This window comes from Arabidopsis thaliana, chromosome 3, assembly GCF_000001735.4.
Source record: "Arabidopsis thaliana chromosome 3, partial sequence".
NCBI classification, from domain to species: domain Eukaryota; kingdom Viridiplantae; phylum Streptophyta; class Magnoliopsida; order Brassicales; family Brassicaceae; genus Arabidopsis; species Arabidopsis thaliana.
Window position 1 is genome coordinate 12968687 of NC_003074.8, and position 18497 is coordinate 12987183.

General features: G+C 36.0%; 3 long non-coding RNA genes, 2 other non-coding genes and 5 pseudogenes across 10 annotated transcripts; 6 read left to right on the forward strand and 4 right to left on the reverse strand.

The window, feature by feature from the left end:
• Positions 1-516: 516 nt before the first annotated feature.
• Positions 517-822, reverse strand: AT3G06225. Its single transcript, NR_141234.1, has one exon. It is a non-coding gene; the product is annotated as an other RNA (long non-coding RNA).
• On the forward strand, positions 548-998 carry AT3G06235. The gene is made up of 2 exons (NR_141235.1): positions 548-734; positions 777-998. It is a non-coding gene; the product is annotated as an other RNA (long non-coding RNA).
• Positions 999-2093: 1095 nt separating this feature from the next.
• Positions 2094-3486, forward strand: AT3G00630. Its single transcript, NR_143841.1, has 5 exons — positions 2094-2316; positions 2575-2650; positions 2870-3059; positions 3143-3205; positions 3407-3486. It is a non-coding gene; the product is annotated as an uncharacterized misc_RNA (transcript).
• Positions 2122-2331, forward strand: AT3G06245. Its single transcript, NR_141236.1, has one exon. It is a non-coding gene; the product is annotated as an other RNA (long non-coding RNA).
• A 231-nt stretch (positions 3487-3717) lies between the features above and the next one.
• On the reverse strand, positions 3718-7822 carry AT3G31980 (annotated as a pseudogene; the record flags this gene model as incomplete). The annotated part of the gene is made up of 7 exons: positions 3718-4298; positions 4372-5448; positions 5531-6036; positions 6272-6392; positions 6636-6860; positions 6959-7264; positions 7339-7822.
• A 2389-nt stretch (positions 7823-10211) lies between these two features.
• On the reverse strand, positions 10212-12404 carry AT3G31990 (annotated as a pseudogene; the record flags this gene model as incomplete). The annotated part of the gene is made up of 8 exons: positions 10212-10433; positions 10564-10867; positions 10953-11110; positions 11207-11424; positions 11516-11612; positions 11771-11817; positions 12007-12172; positions 12264-12404.
• On the forward strand, positions 12323-12892 carry AT3G00640. Its single transcript, NR_143842.1, has 2 exons — positions 12323-12383; positions 12752-12892. It is a non-coding gene; the product is annotated as an uncharacterized misc_RNA (transcript).
• Positions 12893-12941: 49 nt separating this feature from the next.
• Positions 12942-14054, reverse strand: AT3G31993 (annotated as a pseudogene; the record flags this gene model as incomplete). The annotated part of the gene is made up of 1 exon: positions 12942-14054.
• On the forward strand, positions 14040-14342 carry AT3G31996 (annotated as a pseudogene; the record flags this gene model as incomplete). The annotated part of the gene is made up of 1 exon: positions 14040-14342.
• Positions 14343-15626: 1284 nt separating this feature from the next.
• On the forward strand, positions 15627-18365 carry AT3G32000 (annotated as a pseudogene; the record flags this gene model as incomplete). Its single annotated transcript has 1 exon — positions 15627-18365.
• Positions 18366-18497: the final 132 nt, after the last annotated feature.

Sequence of the window (18497 nt, forward strand, 5' to 3'; positions counted from 1 at the left end):
TAAGTCAATAACTAACCGTTAAAAATGTAATCCCACCGTTGCAAATGTAGCCAATAGTATCATGAACGCATCCACCAAGTTTATTCCCGATCTGAAAGCACATGAATCTCGCACGTCTTTCTGAAGATGCTGCATCAGAACTGTTTTCTAAATTTCTGCAACTTGAGATAATTCTAGGCAAAATTTCAAGGTCAATTTTGGATGGAGATTAAATCTGATGGACAAGATATCAGCTATTCTGAGTTTCTTGAGGCAAGATATTTTTATAGACGTCTTGATATTGATCTAATTCCTTTTGGGTTCATCGGAAAAATGCATCACAAAACTAATAGTCACACAGTGTTCTGCATTTATACTTGGCATAGATTTGGACAGCTTCTACAGTTACTTGTCCAGAAAGAAATACTCATAACCTCTTGAATATAAATCCGATTCAAACTCCGTCAATGGATGTGGATTTTTGGAAATGTACTCTTTCCGAGGACACCTTACTCGTTATCTAATTCTCTATGTATTGACGGGAATGAGTCTCATAAAACCCCATCTTGAAACTGTTCTTCCTCCTTCCTCTTTTCTCTTTTTCTTCTTTCTTTGCTTCGCTTAGCTTCGATCTGGTTCAGTCTTCTTCACTTAATACTTCTCATAAGTATTAAGAACAAGAAATCACTTTGCCACTGTTTCTCCTTCGTGGTGATGATGATTTCTCGTCTGTCATGTTTCGACCTTCATCTCCGTTTTCTTTTCGATTTCTTATTCTTCTTTGTCTTCTCTAGATCTGATTATCCCTTCTTGCCTCTAATCTGTTTGCGTTCCCCTTCAATGACCAATGCTTGTTTCTCTTTCTCATGAGTCAGATCACAACAAAGCGTCAACACCGCTACAAGAAAATGATTTTATTATGACCAAATATTTACTCATAATAATAAATGTTTTGTCACAATAAAAGTATTGATACGCATCCGTGACGTTTTGCAAACAGTTGCAATACACTCGTCACAACTTTTTTTCGTAACAAAATCGTCACTTACATTGTGACGTTTGAATTGAGAAGCAATATAGTCACCAAATGTAACGATCCATAAACGTATCCTAAATGTCACAAATACTGACCAAATTTTTTGCCCTCAAACCGTCATAATTCGTGACCGATACTACGTATCAATTTCGTCCCTTATTATGTCGAAAATATAGTCTCAAAATGCCGCATTAAGTTACTAATAAAATGTCCTTTATCAGTCACAATTACTTAGTAAAACTTTTGTCTGTAAAACGTCTTAATGAGTGATCGATACTACGTATCCGTTTCGTCCCTAACTACGACGAAACTATAGTCTCAAACCGTCGCATTTAGTTACTTAAAACATGTCTCTTATTCGTCACAACTACCAACTAAAAAACTGTCTCAAAATCGTCATATTTTATCATTCGTTGTGACCATTTTTTTTGTCTTAAACCATCACAATTAAAGACTAAACAATTTGTCACCAATTGGTCTCATATACCAACTAAAATTATTGATGCAAAACCGTCAAGTTTTGTGACTTTCCTAACGTTCTAATTATGTCACTCATCAAGACTAAACTATAGTCTCAAACCGTCACATATGATGACCCAAAAATTGTTCCCAATCGGTAGGAAATACCAACTAAACAAGGATTAGACCAGCGGTATCCCGCGGGAGAGGGTTTATATAGTTTTTTATTAAGTAAAAAAGTGTATGTTATATCATAAAATATTAACATATATATATATATTTTTTTTAAGACTTGTATAACTAATTATTGGAAAAAAAAATTTAGTATGGAGACTATTTAGAGATTAAAACAATATGTTTCAAAATATTTTAAATTGTGTATAAATTACTTAATGTGTATTTCATATAAATAAAATAGTTATTAAAATGTAATATAATGGTAAATGGTGTAATTATTCTGTTGATTATAAGGGCTATAAAAACCATATGTAGTATAACATATATTATTTTTTTCTCAAAACAAAGACAATAACATTTATAAGGAGTTGTCTTTAAAACATGTGTTAATAAAAGAGGGCTATTTTTGTTTTTACGGGATTTTGATTTTAAAGATAAAATAGAAAAAACAAAAAGAGAGATGAGAGCAGCTTCTTCTTCACCACTAATCTCGTTCTTCCTCCTCCTCGTCGTTCCATCTTCATCCTTCTTCAGATAAAATGGGTGCAGGACAATGTTGAATACCATAGAATCAGAGCATTTGACAGCTTAAGTTTCTCGAGCATGAATTCATTGCTGATTACTACTAAACCATCGACAGTTTGTCAAATATTATGAAAGCTCAGGTAATTTTAATATTCTGGAAAAATTTCTTAGCTTCTTAGAATTGTATGGTAATGGGTTATGTGCAACCTAATCCGTTTATTCAATTGACAACAATCACGAACATGGTATCCTAGATATTAGTTTGATTGAATAGGTGATAACCGTTTGGAAGTGATCTCGTTTTTGAAAGTGATCTCTTTATCGAACTTGTCTTCAAATGAAAAGTTCAGAGTTTTATGCATCCGATTGAAAACCATGTTCTATCTTTGAGTATGCAGGCTTCTGGTATAGTGGTAGTATGTCGTCGATGTGTACATGAAGTCTCTTAAAGCCTTATGTCACCAATTAGGCAAGGTAATGCAATAGTCTTACTCGTTGTTATATTACTTGATTGTTGAATGCTTTGAAGACTAAATTTGGTTAATTGATTGTTAAGACTGATTTTGGTTAACAATGAATCTTATGTAGTTTGTGTTATGTGCTAAATGAATCTTAAGTGTTTTGTTCTAAATGTATCTTATTTCTTATCTTTTTAAACCAAAATCTATATTCTGCTTCTTATTTTTTATTCAGACTTTGTTTGGCTATCATGAAGCTGTGAGATGCAAGTGTCTGCTGCACAATCGAGAGAATGATTGACAGTAGCTTGATCTGTAGATAAATGACTTGTTCTAGACAAATATGGATGGAACAGACAGTGACTAAGAAGATTTCAATCCCAATGATACATTATTCTAGCAAAAACGTCTGAAGTATCACAGTGGTATATGAATTCTAATAAATACTTATTTTTTTCTTGTAAAAAGAAACTTGCTGGTATTGACATATTTTCAGTTTTATGTGCAGAAATAATCTGCGATACTGCACCTTTAAATGCGAACAAAGACAATTCAATTGACTCGAGAACAGGCATGTTTCTTATTTGGTTCTGTTCATATAGGACAGAGCTAAACCAATGAATCTATTCACATATTTGTTATTTAGCAGCTGTCATTAAAACAAAAAAATCTTATAACGTCATGTCCTATTTGCAACTCTTTGTTAATGATTCCATATAGGAATGTAATAAAGCAATTGACATGATGATTTGGTTTATATATTACATTATAGGTACCTGATATCTGTTGTTCCCTGACGTTAAAATTCGCAACTCGTTGACAACCAAATCAATTCTCATTTATATAAGGTTAGTTACACATCACCTGTTTCAAGTTTATATACATTGTTTTCCACGTTTTGATTTGTTTGCTTGAAGGTATAATTGAATATAGCTTTCTTGTTTTCTCGTTAATGGAAATAGCTGATTTATTTGCTGTCTAGAAATGAAATCTGTTATGAATGTTGTCTCGAAATAAAAACATGGTTGTTTGTAACAACAATTGAAAACATCATATGAATAACCAAAGCAATGAAACGAATTCCTAACCCCTTATGTTCTGAAAGATCTCTTTGAAAACAACATTCATTGTTTGACTCTGCGTGTTTCCTTCTTTGTCCACAATGAGCACTTTCAATCCTTTTTTGGAAGTGACTCTTGATAAGGCAACATATAGCTGGCCATGAGAAAATACTGGTTTAGGAAGATAAATTCCAACTTCTTTGAGTGATTGTCCTTGGCTTTTGTTTATTGTCATAGCAAAAGCCACAGCTATAGGAAACTGCCTTCTCCTCATCCGGAAAGGCAATTTTGTATCTGAAGGTGAAATCTGTGATTTTATGATTATCACCTTGTCTCCGACTCTATCTCCAGTAATAACTCTAGCTTCTAGTATATGATTACCCATCTGCGTTACTTGCAATCTAGTACCATTACATAGGCCACCTTTTGGATCAATATTCCTTAATAACATAACCGGTGTACCAATCTTCAGAGTGAGATTGTGATTTGGCAAACCAGAAAGCTTTATACTATTGAGGAAATCAGGTGTCAAGACGGGATTGTTCAATGACGCTGCATCTTGAGGATCAATACTATCCGCACTTAAATAAGTAACTAATTCACCTGTTTGAAAACAATTGTTAGAATTCTTACAACAAAATAGTCATAATACACGACAATTTTAAACTTAGCTTACCATTAAGTTTGTCGAGCATGATGTCATTGATGGTGTTAACATCAGTATTCCGTGGACACAATATAGCTCTCTGTTGGAAAAATTTAGGATCATTATTAGGCTGCAACAAATCAAGATCTCCATAAACAGCTTTGGTAATAGCTTCAATAGGATCATTGGCATCTTTAATAAGTAACTCTTCAGGAATATCGATGAGAACTTCACCATCATTTGGCTCTGAAACTCTTCCATCTCCAACGGCAAGGAGCCAATTAGAGAATTCTTTTATTTCCTCTGCCTCATCTTTATCCAAATCATTAGACATAAGACGCATATTCTTTGTCAAAGTGAGTACCTTGCAATGTTCCCAAAGATAAGATGAATTTAAAGCAGCTAAAACGATCTCTGCCCTACCAGCACCATGTATCACAGGAAGTACTTGTCTGAAATCTCCTCCGAAGACAACGACCTTCCCACCAAATGGCTTTCCATCAATATTTCCAATAACATCATTTAGACTTCTATCCAATGATTCAAAACAGTAACGACTCATCATAGGAGCTTCATCCCATATGATAAGAGATGCTTCCTTTAGCATATTAGCAAGGTCTGAATTAGGCACTATATGACAGGTTGTGAAATCATCAGGATTAATAGGTATACCAAACCTAGAATGAGCAGTTCTCCCACCTTGTAACAACAAAGAAGCAATTCCGCTAGACGCGACGTTCACAGAAATTAAACCTCTCATTCTAACTGCAGCAGATAAAGTTTTCCACATGAAAGTTTTACTGGTTCCTCCAAAACCGTAAACAAAAAAAATTCCACCACTGTTTTCTAAAACAGCTTTGATGATCTCATCATAAATCCCTTTTTGCTCAGAAGTCATCTTATTAAACCAATCATCATGATCTTCTCTCAATTTTTCGATGTTGTAATTTTTCTCTTCTGTAATGAAACGGTTTGAATGATCGGTACCTTCTTTAGTAGGTTTAGGCATGTCTTTGAAGTCTTGTAGAGTACTTCCATTACACAACAACATATCTTCTATCTCTAAAAGAGCATAATTTCTTCTCTCAGCATCAGTTAGTACTAAATCTGAAAATGGAGAAGAATATAATTTAATTAGAACAGAAAAAAAAACCAACGAACTATAGGGAATAAATGTATATCAACGAACCTGGATTGTCGTACTGTTTTCTTTTCTTTGTTTCAATGTCTTCGATTAAAATTCGAGAACATTTTTCCCACACATACTCTGGTCTAGCAAGACATTTATCCAGAAGCATCATAGAAAATAAATTCCGAAGATGATCCCCAAAAAAATATAAACTTCCTTCGACTATAGTATCAATATATGCTTGATCATCTGTGAGAATACCACGTGCCAAACATGCCTCCTTGTATGTCTCATACACAACATCTTTGTATGTTCTGATATCTTCATCACTTGTTGGACCACATACAATCCCAAGAAGTATCCTCATGTAATATTCTGGATCCATCTTTATGGAGGCGTAGTTCATTCTTCCTATACAGAAACCTCTTTCCCTAAGCTTCCACTGCTTATTCTGTCCATCCCATGTGAAATATTGAGGAATCTCTGTGTAAGTGAACTGTCTAGCAAACTCACACTCTTGATTCAGTTTCAGAAAAGCCATAAACATAGAATCTTCGTTTGCTTTTCTTTCCAAAAGTTCATCTATATTCTGAGTGTCTTCAAAACATAGTGGTTATTTTCCTGGTAGATGATATGAAAGCTTCATTATAGGTGTAGTTCTATACTGAGTGGGAAATTTGAATATCCTCCAAACTGCTTCAGAGGCTGACACATATCTATTTAGTAAGAAAAATATAAGTAAAACTATCCAAGAAAACAATTAGAGAACGATATATTCCAAGTTAAAAAAGTATATCATACCTGCAATCGAAGTAATCTTTGATTTCATCTGTACTTTTTTCTTTACTGCGAGTTTCTGAGCCAGTCTGCATATTAGATGTCTTGTCCTTAGGTTCAACAACAATAGCTACACGATCTTGTCCTTTATTAATATACTTAAATAAGTATTTGATAGAACTGGATTGGTTACACCACTCAACGTTTATGTGAGCCCTATAACGCAATGATAACAGACGATTATAAGGAACAACATAAGAGTTGTCACACTTAATACCCCCTTTTTCAACAAAATGTTCAGATTCTCGTCTTCTATATATTGGATACCTGTCTTTACCAACTGTTGTTTGCTCAACCAGTTTCTAAGGAAAAAACTTAGAACACTTACCATCAACTATACATGGTGACTCTTTGTTGGCAGCACCACATGGACCATGTATCATACAATCCTTTACAACTTCATATAACTTAGGGTCCTTAGATTTATCTGGAATCTCAGCAGATATTATGTTGTCAATATCATCAGACGTTGGGAATTTGCAACTCTTATCCATGAATAAGAGTATATGAGCATGTGGTAGTCCTCTCTTCTGAAACTCCACTGTGTACATAGCTGCATATTAAAAACGATTTTAAGCTCTCTTCATTATAGTCACAGCGAATCAAATAAACAGAATCTAAACTTATAAAGAAGATGAGAGAATTAATTACCAGAAACAGTTTTGCCTAGAAGATGTTCTTCTGTTAAATCTTTCATAAGAGAGTCAAGCTTCATCTTGAATATCCAACACACACCATCTGGTCTATCTTCAGCATTAAGTTTACGCTCTTTACAATATCTAGTTATCTCTGGCCACTTGGGGTTACATGTAAATGTAATAAAAAGGTTTGGGAAACCATACATTTTAGTTATAGCCATAACATCATAGTAAGAGTTCAACATATAGCGAGGTCCACCAGTAAAAGATTGTGGAATTCGGATTGATTTCCCTTGTTCACTCATGTTTGTGTTTCCACCTTCTCTCGCAGCCTTAACAGTATCATAATTCTCACATCTGAGATTAGATTGGTTAAACTTAATATAGGCCAACCTGTTGTGTATCCATCTACCAAGAATTGTTGGAACAAACGCTTCGAACGCAGTAGGGTCTGAGCTTCATCTGATCTCTCTTGTATTCTAAAAGCATACCATTGCCTCATACTTATACACTTGTTTGCTTGTTTTCCTGTTCTGCCTGTATATCCCTTCTGTATTCCTGGTCTAAAACCATCTTCACCATAATTAAATATGAGAGGATATTGCATTGGGACATAAGAAGGATGAACTTCGCTTATTCTTGATAGATGTCCTGTTTTCTTATCTTGAACGATAATATCACGTGTAGGCATTTCAGGACGAAAGTCTCCAGGAATCAAAGCTGTAACTTCAGACGTTGTAGGGTTACAATAGGTTTTGCCATCCTTTCCTACCCTATCACTAACAATCTGCATATAGAATGGTTCCCCATTATTACTATCCAACTTATCTTTTGCTAGCCTGAATTTTTCAACGTATGGATTGGAAGCATCCAACATTCTGATGAGCTTTTCAATAAGATCCTTTCTCACTTGATTTTTGGCTGTTGCTTTCTTCGGATTCTTTCCCTTGCTAAACACAGAATTGTTAACAAATCATATTAGTGAAAATACAATAAACTTCAATACACAAGGAAGAATAATATGTAAGAAAATAAAATATAAACTTTACCACCAAGGGAAGTCATGCTGAATAGCATGTTGTATGCTCTAAGTGGCTCAACTCGTCCTCTTCTATCGAGTTGGTTTGATATGTCCCCTAAAACCCTTTCTTAGTTCTATTCGTATTTGAATTCACTTTCAGTGTATCAAGTTTAGAAACCTGGTTAATCGAATCTAACAAAAAAAAAGAACAAAGTTTTAAAGTGTAATTTCATATTAGAATTAAGATGAATAAAAGCTTAAAGTCAGAAACTATATAAAACAGAAACTCACGTTTAGTAGCGTCTCTTCTTATGTCGGATAAGAAGGTGTCTGACTCAAGTTGAGAATAAGATTGGCTTATTCTGATAGTCTTTATATTTGGATGATTTTCTGTTGCAATGTATGCTGAAAACATGATTGAATTATTTATGTTAGAATGAAAAACAATAGTATCTACACAAAACTCATATACAAAAACTCATATATTTCAGTTGCTTTGAATTGACTTCATAAATGCTAGTGTAGACAAATTATGCTCACATTTGATTGTTTCTGATCTGATTGAAGTTAGAAAGTCGTTGCTGCCAAGTTCTGAAGTTGACTGTTTAATTGGTATATCAGATAATATTGATCCATCAGTGGTTAAACATTCAAGAGGCTCTGCATACATTGATAAGGATCGTTTGAACATAATTCATGGGTTAACCAATAAAAACAAAAAATATAAATGAGATAAACATACCAGAAGAATTTATATATTGACTCCATTGAGAGACATTAGATGGAGTCACAGGCACAGAGCATAAAGAATATGGTTCTTGATAAGACAATGATTGTCTAACAGAAACAAGTGTTAGATATGAGTTCTCATCAATTGAGCCTGAAAAAAAAAAAAAGACACAAACAAAATTGATGAAAATATCAAAAGTCAATACTGTATAGAACTATTTGTTATACTCTTATTCGAGAGAATGATTTACTTGTATCAGTCACTGATAGATTTTTAACTAAAGGAGAAAGAAACTCTTCCAAAACCACTGAAGTCGTTTTTGATAGGTTTGATGTGGGCGGCGGGCATAAAGAGTATTGTTCTTGCGAAGACAATGATTGTCTAAGACAAACAGGTGTTAGATAGGTGTTCTCATCAACTGAAAATTTGGAAAAAACATATAAGCCATTTTGTACACATAACAAAGTAGTGAAGTCTTAACTACAGGTTCATATCAATTAGCATATTGTAGAATATAATGATATACCTGTATAAGATTGTGCTACAATTTTCCCTGTAGGACAAAGAGACTCTTCTAAAACCACGTGCTTGGATTTAGTTATGTCTGTAATTAACCGAGCAAATATAGATTTCAGTGGAACGACAAACCCATTTCTAGATGATTTAGCTTTGTGTTGACTATGGTAACTGTTTTTGCTCGATGAACACTTCCTCTTAGCAGATGGAGTGATGTGGTTTTCACCTTTATCAACCAATGCACTTCTTTTCTTCATCAAGCTATTGTTTGTTAGACGATAGAACTGTAATTTTTCTAAATAATGGAGTCTAAATTAAGAGTTAAGGATGAGTAGTAACTATATAATCTTTTGTTAAGATATCGAATTGATATGATTGCAATCATATATTATTGTTATATAGATTGCTAAATCAGAATATCATTGTTAAGTATCTATTATATTCTCTGCATCTAATAATTTTTTTTTTTTTTTTAATTTCAGGTTAATTTGTAGGCTATCATATAATCAAGATGTCAATCTGACGAATGTGGAACGATTTTAAAGGTTAGTTCTTCATCTTCATAAAATCTTGATTTGATGCTGTAGAGAATCTAGAGGTATTAAGAACAACTATATAACTTAGGCAAATTTAGATTCATTTCGCATTTTATATAAACTTTGACAATTAAATTATAGAAAATAACGTCACAAATGCTAGGGTCATGCTGTTCTCCACAATAAACCAACAGAGACAACTGATTCCTTATCTGAGAGAGATTCATCAATTACGAAAAGAATTTGGAATCTTTATTTGTTTAGATAATGAAAGCTGATAGGAGTTTAGTATTATATGATTTTGAGAAACTAAGAATATTAAAACTCAAAAGGGAAACCAATTATCATTTAAGGAACTGAAACAAATGTGGAAACAACAAAGAAAACCACTGATTAAAACTAAAAAAACTAAGCAGAAACAAATGCAACATATCAAACTAATCTTATGTTTACTCCGTCGGCTTCACATAACTCCATTAACTTCATCTGCGTACTCCCTCTTCTGCTTACCATTCAGAGAAATGAGCTTCTCATCAACAACTTTAGCTTCATTATTCTTTTCAACCATCTCCTGTTTTATCTTCACAATCTTGATTGAGTCAAGGCACAGTTTCTTAGTTGATGAAGAATTATCAGCAGGTAAAATGCAAGTTTCACCACTCCTTTTTGAAGATGGAGTTGTAGCCTAAGAAGGCTCTTTAGAGTAGGTTAGCATGAGGCTACCCTGAGTCTATAAGTCAATTGACATTAGTGAGTTTTTTTACTCATAAGTGGCATTTCTTTATGAAAAACAAACAATTTAAAATAATCCATACCTGATCAATTGAATCATCTGGTATCTCTTCTTCTCCAAGACCACCATAAGCAAGAACTCTAGATACCTTATAAGTATCGAGTCCATTCCACACATTCTCATTCTCAACACAGACCAGATACTGATAAGTTTTGCCAATTAGATTCTTGATTGAACCTGGGATGTTGTCTGGGTCTTCAATCTCATCGAAAGATCCATCAAGCAGGTTATTTGCTGGACAACCAACAATCTCAGAAGCCATAGCATCAAAGAGCATCAACTTCATCTCACCACTTGAATCCATCACTTTAACATGTAGCTTGTACCTGTATAGGTCACAATATTTAATCCACTAAATAACAGACAATCTCATCTTAACATTTTTCATTAAATCAAGATTATGAGACATACCTTGCAAGCACATTGTTTACTGGTGCTCGGCAAGTTTCACACCAGAACTGTGCTTTCAAGGAGGTCGTGACTACCTTAGTCACTTTTTTATTGCACTTCTTGCAGGCAATATAGTACCAAGACCAATCCCTGTCAATGTCATAAATTGTACAAAGGACCTTCACCCTACCAACCTAAGATTAGACAATTATAAGTACGATTAAAACAATGATAAGTCTAAACCAACTTCATTAGATAAAGGAGCAGGATATTACATCAAACATCTCAGAGACTTCTTTAATGGTCTTTTTAGCAAACTGAAGATAGAAATCCCCAGTAGGTAACTCAGCAACTTCCGACTTTGGTTTAGACTCAATGAGAGTAAGAGCAAGACCATCTTTTGGTAAAGCGTCTTTAAATTCCAGGATCTCAGGGATATCAGTATTGATCAAGATCTGAGATGTATTGAAAGCATTGGAGATACTCCTAACATCTACAAAACAAAACAAAAGTATCCATGTCATTATATCCGTAGACCAAAACATATATAAACTTTGAAACATATCTAAGTCTTGCTATATAACCTTTGTAAGTCTTGAGCTTGGCAAATCTGACCAAACATATGATCATTTCACCATTAGCAGTTTCACAGGCAGTGAAAACTTGTTCAGCAAATGAACCCTAGAGAGTACATGGCAACCTTTCATCCCTATGTTAATAATAGAATTATTAGAAAAAAAATCAAACTTAATAATTTGTATTCTATTACTCATATCCAAGTAAACTTACGTTTGATCCCTCAGTTCGAAATCAATCTTCTTTGTTGGTTTATTGTGGACATCAATAGTCTCCATTTCTCCAACATTCACGATCTGACCAACCACATCTAATACAAAAACGAATCACAGCTCAAAAAAAAATAATCACGTGAAAGTTTCTTATTTAAATGGAAACGAAATAAGAAGAAATAAACATACCAATCAGGACGTTTTGGTTGAGACCACCATTTAGAACATCATTAAATTAGTCAAAGAGAGAAAATAAGAATCTGACAATGGATCAATTCTCACAACACGGGTTTGAGCCATGAATCCCATTTTGTAACGATGATCAGTTGCTTTGTATTGACCTGTTGCATAGGTCAATCCAAAGTTTTCAATAGCCCTCCACTCTCCTCGAACAATGGGCCTCTCGAACCTGTTCAAATGCTCTCTCTTAACTGAGGCATGGATCTTCTTTCCCTTTCATTTAAAAGCACAAAATATTAGTATAGAATAGACGTTTTCATTTGGGAATATGGACAATTTATATAGAAATAAAATGAATACTTACTCTCACATCTGACAGAACCATGTCGAAAGTCTCACCAAACTGCATTGTGAACGTTTTCCAGGTATGAAGAACACGGACTTGAACTCTCCAATACGTTTTGTAGGGCTTGATGTCATCAAGGTAAGCAATTGGTTGAGCCATTGTTTTTATTTAGTTGCTAGTAAATGCGGTATTTGAGTGATGGATTGTGATGAGAATGGCTTTGATATTTATAGTGAGAAAGGATGCTAGGGTTGCTGGATCTAATATTTCAAAGATATTCGTCAGTATCTTGGAGTATAAGTTGCAAATCAAAGATGGGATAATGACTAATGATTCGAAAATATGGGATAATGACTAATGATTCGAAAATTGTTTAGTTCATAATGATTGGCCATATATAGATAAGTGGTTAATATTGTTTAGTTGATTATGGTTATTTCTAGATTTAATCATATAAGTTTACATGATTTTTGTAATTGATGGAATGTATTATCGTCAATGTGTAGGTAGAAGAAACGAATATGCCGTTTATGTGGATTTTATACTGATTATTGAGGAGAATGATTATATGATTAAAGATTCTAACAATCGTAATCGAATATACAGAAGATTATAAAGGAATATGCGTGTAACAATGTAGATTTCGTTGAGATATAGAACTAAACGTGTTCTGCCTAAGATTTTGGTAAGATTGCAATCTTCATGGTCCACCGAAAATGTAGATTTTGCTGTGATCGAAAGCCCATTAAACGTAACCCACCCATCTGAATAAAACGCGGATCCTGTTTACTTAAGTTTTTGTCTTGGACGATTTTACCCTTTAGCATGAAGAACAAAATCCAAAATTGAAATCAAAATTGGGGACAAATTAGACAAAAATTCAATTTGTACTTCTCTTTTAATAATAAGAGGATTTGATATTATTGTTTTATTAAGTTATTGTTACAATGATACTTTATTTAATGAGGAAAATATATAAAATATATTTTATTAATAAATAATTAAAGTAAACAAATAGAAAAAGAAGTAAAATCCAAATCAAATAGAATGTTGTGAAATAGAAATAAAAGCCAAAGCCAAAGTGTTACGAAGAAACAAAATAAAACCATAGTCTAAAGCATAGCAATTTCAATTGCTTGAAGACGTTTCTCGATCGAGGAGTAAATTCTCATCACGACTCTTCTTCAATTCATTTTCAAGTTCATCAACTCGGTGGGCTAACGTTCCTACTTCTTCTTCAGTAGGTTGTGGGGAAACCGATGAACCATTCAAATACACGACCTTGTTTTGATATTCCAACAATCTATAAAAAAAAACACAAGTACATATATAATGAGATGTATTTTAACTCCTCATAAAATATAATCTATAAATTTGCCTTAAGATAGATTTCGTTTTTCTCCTCTTGGCTGAGATTATCTACTGTCAAAACTTCTCCATTGGGAGACTCCATTTCAGACAATCGCTCTTGCACAAGTTCATCAATTTTTTCCGCAACTAGCCGGGCTCTTTCATCAACATACGTACCATCAGATTTTTGGTGTTTTTTTTTTCATCACAACAATGAAGGAAGAGTCTTCATTGTTTGCCACCTATAAGGAAAACATTAGACAATGTAAGAAATAGTGTTAATCTTTAAAAAACAAAAAATTGTTATCAATAATTTTAAAGAAAATATAGAAACATTACCAAGGCATCTTGCACTTTAGCAAAAGAACGTGAACCTGATTGATAAGTGTGTATTTTGCATGTTTTGAGCATCCATTTGTCATCACTTTAGCATCATATCATCACTTTTCATCTCCATCTCTTGACCACCACTCGATCACATCACTCGACCCAGAGGTCGAGTGTCTTCATCCTATTGCCAGACCAGTACTCGACCTCATCATTCTACCTGGAAGTCGAGTATCACCATCGCCACCACTCGAATGCATACTCGATGACAAGCTTCAGAGCCTTCTTCATTCCGCACTGAACCAGACACTCGAGCACAAGGAAGAAAAGAAGACTCCAGCTATTCACTCGACCTCCCACTCCACCACATGGGTCGAGTACAGTTCTTAATCCGTCCCAATACTGCGTCGTTTTGAGTATTAGGGTTTCGGGATATTTGGCTATAAGTAGTATGTACTTCACATTTTCGCAGACAAGTTTTTATCTAGTTTTATTTCCGCAGACCTTGTGTTCTAGACCTTTTGTAATCTGGATTTCTCTTTATCTATTCAGTATTCAGTATTCAGCTTTTGTTCTTGATTTCGTTTACTGTTGTTCATTCTGTCATCATCCTGCTGTTACACTGTTGTTATCATGTTTTCAACTTGTTCAACGTTTATGCTTTCTGTTATGATGTCTAAGTAGTGAATAGGTTTCTGAGGATGGGTTAGAGTAGTGTAGAATTCTCAGTATGCTAGGTGATTGAGTATTGATTGATAAATCCCTTATGGATTAGTTGTTCTAAATGCCTATTGCTTTCTGATCAACTGGAATTTGAGCCCAGACATTTCCGCGCCCAAAAGGTGTTCGATGAAATGTCTGAACCACTAATTCCAGAGATTCGTGACCCTGTACCAAGGTATTGGTTGCAAGGAGCGTTTTGGCTTTAACTTGTTGATTCGTAATGCCTGTTAGGTTAGCTCTCGTCAATGGTGATTGAGTCTGGGACTAGGTTAACTTGAGAGTCTCTATTGCGGTGGCACTTAGATTTGGTTAATGAACTTGTTGTCTAGGGTTAATTTATTGAGCATGTTAATCACCTGTAAACTGAGGAAACGAAACTACTCAATTACCCCATCCTCGGGAATTCTTTATCTGATTGATTTTATTGTTTACTCTATTGCTGTTTACTGCATCCTGTCATTTGTTGCTTAGTTTCTGCAATTCTTTACTGTTACTCGACCTGATACTCGACCACCCAGTTGTCTGGCGACAGACTGTGCAGTCGAGTATACCTGTTACATTATCTGTCTGTTACTCAACCTGTCACTCGACCCACCCAGTGCTCTGCAACGAGCTGTGTTAGTCGAGTGTTTCTTTGTTTCTGCTTGATGTTCTGTTTTCTGCATGTTCACTTAGGACTGCTAGAACGCACCAAAACCTGTTATTGCTTGGCTTGACTTAGTGACTTCTGATCACATCTTGATTGTTAGCATCACACCTATTTGGATTGACAACCTTCAGTACTACCACGACATGATAGTGCTTTAGGATTAATTGATCTTAAAAACCTATTATCAATTTGGAGCTGTTGCAAATTGGGTGTTTGTTTGTTACATTTGAGATTTCAGACTTGCTTAGATCAAGTTCTTTTTCAATTTTCTTTTCGGTTACTAACTATGTGTTTTTCTCGTTGTCTTCTTGATCCAGGTACACCTCTACTGTATACGAACTCGATCAACAGGCAATCAGAACCTCCTTTTCAATGAAAACATCGACCGCATAGCTCGCAAACTCAAAGAAAGGAGAAACACAGTCAACCTTGTACCTCAGCAACCACTCGAAATGGCTGAAGAACAGAATCAACAAAATGGCCCTGCCAACATTGGTGCTGGAGATGCACCACGTCATCACCGTCAGAGGAAAGAAATTGCACCTCCTGCTATCCAGAAAAACAACTTCGAGATTAAGAGTGGTCTCATCTCGATGATTCAGGGGAACAAATTCCATGGTCTGCCAATGGAGGATCCACTCGACCACCTTGATGAATTCGATAGGCTCTGCAACCTGACAAAGATCAATGGTGTCAGTGAAAACGGATTCAAGCTCCGTTTGTTTCCATTCTCCTTGGGCGACAAAGCACTCATCTGGGAGATGAATCTGCCCCATGACTCAATCACCACCCGGGATGATTGCAAGAAGGCTTTTCTATCAAAGTTCTTCTCCAATGACAGAACTGCAAGACTCAGAAATGAGATTTCTGGTTTCTCACAGAAGATTGGTGAAAGCTTCTGTGAAGCATGGGAGCGTTTCAAGGATTACACCAACCAATGCCCTCATCATGGCTTTACTAAAGCCTCTCTACTCAGCACTCTCTACAGAGGAGTCCTACCACGCATCAGAATGCTTCTGGATACCGCCAGCAATGGGAATTTCCAGAACAAGGATGTTGAAGAAGGCTGGGAATTGGTTGATAACCTCGCTCAATCAGATGGCAATTACAACGAGGACTGTGATAGGACCGTCAGAGGAACAGCTGACTCTGATGACAAACACAGGAAGGAGATCAAAGCGCTGAATGACAAGCTGGACAGGATTCTTCTTAGCCAGCAGAAGCATGTGGACTTCCTTGTTGATGACGAGCAGTATCAAGTCCAAGATGGGGAGGGTAACCAGTTGGAAGAAGTCAGCTACATCAACAACAACCAGGGTGGCTACAAAGGATACAACAACTTCAAAACCAACAACCCCAACCTCTCATACCGCAGCACCAACGTTGCTAATCCTCAGGATCAGGTGTATCCTCCACAGCAACAACAAGGTCAGAACAAACCTTTTGTTCCCTACAACCAAGGTTTCGTTCCTAAGCAGCAATTCCAGGGGAACTACCAGCAACCACCACCACCTGGGTTTGCACCTCAGCAAAACCAAGGTCCTGCTACTCCTGATGCTGAAATGAAACAGATGGTCCAACAGCTGCTACAGGGACAAGCATCTAGCTCAATGGAAATTGCTAAGAAATTATCTGAATTGCACCATAAGCTGGACTGCAGCTACAATGACCTGAATGCCAAAGTGGAGGCATTGAATACCAAAGTCAGATACTTGGAAGGCCAATCAGCATCTACCTCTGCACCTAAAGTCACAGGACTTCCTGGGAAGTCAATATAGAATCCAAAAGAGTATGCAACCGCTCACGCCATCACCATCTGCCATGATCGAGAGTTGCCAACTCGACCTGTCCCTGATTTCATTACTAGGGACAGTGATGTTCAAGAAGGGGAGGCTTTTACTCAGGTTGAAGTCTCTGTTGTTGAATTCAACCACTCTGCTGGTTCTCGCCATCTCATTCAGTCCACCTCGGAAGAGAAGGCCGCCATAATCGAGAGAATGGTAAAACGATTCAAACCTACTCCACTACCCTCACGTGCTCTCCCGTGGACATTCAGGAAATCGTGGATGGAGAGATACAAGTCTGTTGCAGCGAAGCAGCCAGACGAGATTGAAGCAGTGATGCCACTAATGGAAGTTCTCAACCTGATTCCTGATCCTCACAAAGATGTGAGAAATTTGATACTGGAAAGGATCAAGATGTATCACGATTCAGATGATGAAAGTGATGCCACTCCATCTCGAGCTGCTGATAAGAGGATTGTTCAAGAGAAGTTAGAAGATCCGGGATCTTTCTCTCTACCATGTTCCATTGGGGAATTTGCTTTCAGCGATTGTCTGTGCGATCTCGGAGCCTTTGTCAGCTTGATGCCATGCTCTGTGGCAAGAAGGTTAGAGTTCATTCAGTATAAACCTTGTGACCTGACTTTGATCCTTGCGGATCGGTCTTCTAGAAAACCCTTCGGCATGCTGAAAGACCTACCAGTCATGATTAATGGAGTAGAAGTGCCTACAGACTTCGTGGTGCTGGATATGGAAGTAGAGCATAAGGATCCCTTAATACTGGGAAGACCCTTCTTAGCTTCAGTGGGAGCAGTGATAGATGTCAGGGAAGGAAAAATAGGTCTCAACCTTGGAAAGCACATTAAGTTGCAGTTTGGCATCAACAAAACTCCACAAGGGTCAACAGAAGATGGAAAAACCTCTGGAAATGATAGAGTGATCTCAGGAGAAGGATATGAGACTGAAAGAGTTAAAGAACTTAAAAAGAGGTCTGATAAGCAAGATGAAACTATAGAGAAGCTAGCCCACACTGTTGAGGAACTTAGAAGTAAGCTGAATCAGTTGCAGAAGGAAGCTCAACCTAAAGGCGGGATCGACACTATCCTGAGAAAGAAGTTCACTTCAAGATGGTCTGAAGAGATAGATTACCCTCCAGAAGAGAAAGAAGCATATTTTGAAGAAAGGGGAATTGAGTATTCTGCTGCAGGCCTCTCCAGGGAGGACGCTGAGTATGATGATGGTATCAGAGAGGATTATGCAGACCCTCTCTACAGTTCATTTTCTTCTTGATAAGTGTGAGGAGTCAAGCTAGAGACTTAAAACAAGCTCACTTGGAAGGAAGTCCCATGATTATCCTTGTAAATAATTTTTACTTTCTCGTTATTTTTTATTTGTTTTAGTTGTGTTTGTGGTCTCAGAAAA